The following is a 2,114-nucleotide window of genomic DNA, read 5'->3' as shown; positions in this document are numbered from 1 at the left end:
ATAGCTTGTAGGATCCATCCATTGACTCCATACTCTTTCAGAATTTCCCAAAGTTTACTTCTATCTACATTGTCAAAAGCTTTTTCTAGGTCAACAAATGCATTAGTTTCCTATTAATCTGCAGCGTCACTCTTGTGAGATGGATATTCCTTTTCCTTAAATTTATAAAAAACATTTTTCTGAGTAGATGTCTTGAACCTTTCTCATTTCAATAAAAAAGTGATACCATTTTTTGAGGTACATAAATGGTAATTTTAATCTATTACCTGAAGGGATTTATTAATAATATTCGGTAATTGGACAAAACAAAATTACTGTTTTTACAAAGATATTAATTATTAGAAAATATTTAGTCATGTGAAAGCAAATATTTATCTGTACGATCTTGAACATTTAAAAATTTATTGATTCATTTTTCAATTGAGCATATTTGAAAGGTTAGCAAAGATTCACATTTTTTAATTTCAAATATTTTTATCACACCGCCATTATAAATAGGATTGTAAGTAATGCAAACGATACCTAAAACAGCACTTTTTAGCATACACATTAACTTTTTAATCAGGGTATTTATTTAGGGTACTTAGGGTATTTAGTTATTCATTTATTATTGACTGGTGTGATAAAAGATAGTATGTGACACTTTCCTTGTGTAAATTGCAATACTCGCCTCGTCTCGTTATAAAAATATTAGTTTATCGACATTTTATTTGAAATTGTTCAATTGAAAAGTATGAAACACTTCCATTTTATTCATGTAAATTATTGAATGTTTGAAGTAAAAATTAATAAATTAAAAAGGCTTTAAGTTAAAATCCTTACTATTTTCTAAGTGTACTGTGTAAATCGCGTAACAAACATTTTTTTGTATAGGAACCCTGAAAAAATGTTTCGGATTTCGGAGACAACCGTATTTTGTTTTAAAAAAATACATTTATTAGAACGTTCTTTTAACATTTTTTTTAATAAGGTGAATAATGCATAGTTCTTGTTTTAAATATGAAAAATGTTATTAAAATTAATTAATTACATTTCCCGTTCAAACTATGGCCATTTTTAATATAACATATAGTTTTTGTTTTAAAAGTTAAATTTTTGTTTAACAAGATTGTGCCGGCACATCTAGCAGATTCTTAAAATAATATTATAATACAAAGTCTCTCAAAAAGTTTAAGGAATATTTTTAGCTTCTAGATTAATATTTCTCTTTCAAGTTTTTCACGAAAATATGATACAAGTTTTGTTCACATAAATCATGAATTTTTTCCAAAACTATAACCTTATTTCATTTTTAAATTTAGAAAATAAGCATCCGTTTGTGACACGAAATGCATAATTGGTTACCTTATTCGCCGAACTATTAATTTGCAGTTAAGTTTTGATCCCTTCAAATGAAAAAATTTCTAGCTATAACAAATTTAATTTTCTATTTTCGATAATCATGAACACTTTTTGCAAACCGGAAACAAACAGGGAAATGACTGAGAATTTTTTCCCTCCATTAATTTGGCCGCCCAAAAGATTTCATGAAGATAATTTTCAAGCCTTATCGATATTAACTGAAAATCATAATCATACCTTGTTAATCCCTTTAAAAAAAAAGTTATGATTTTGAAAATGATCTATCATTTGTGTTTTTGATCTTATTGAAAAATTGCACTGATTGAATTTCTGAATATATTTTATATCTACTAAAATTCTCTAATGAAACTTCTCGATATGCTAGAAAAATTATTTTTGGTATTTTCTTAACATTTGGAAATCTTATATCGAAATTTTCTATTTCTTATTTAGTTTAAACTGCACCAGTAAAAAACTTTGTAAATTAAAGAATTAAAACCAAAAATTATCCTAATTTAAAGAATTTAAAATGGAAAATTAAAATATTTAAAATGTTATTACTATAATTCAATTTTACTATGGTAAATAATAGAGAATATTTTTAAATTAGGATTCTCAGTTTATGACATTAAATCGTTAAAATGAATTTAGATTTTCTTTTATTTAATTATATACGAGGGTGGATTGATAAGTTTCCTGCCTGACCAAGAGATGGCGCCACTAGGCCTACCTTGAGGTGGCGTTCTATAGTACCATCCTTAGATAGCTTGTAG

At 26.2% G+C, this 2,114-nt stretch overlaps 1 protein-coding gene across 1 annotated transcript in view; it reads right to left on the bottom strand.

Moving 5' to 3' along the window:
• LOC117182674 overlaps window positions 1–2,114 on the bottom strand; it is a 107,994-nt gene that overhangs the window by 69,744 nt on the left and 36,136 nt on the right. The gene's annotated exons all lie outside the window — the stretch shown is intronic.

Source organism: Belonocnema kinseyi, chromosome 2 (genome assembly GCF_010883055.1).
Source record: "Belonocnema kinseyi isolate 2016_QV_RU_SX_M_011 chromosome 2, B_treatae_v1, whole genome shotgun sequence".
Classification (NCBI taxonomy): domain Eukaryota; kingdom Metazoa; phylum Arthropoda; class Insecta; order Hymenoptera; family Cynipidae; genus Belonocnema; species Belonocnema kinseyi.
Note: the sequence above shows the minus strand (reverse complement) of the source record. Positions and strands in the feature narration are given on the sequence as shown.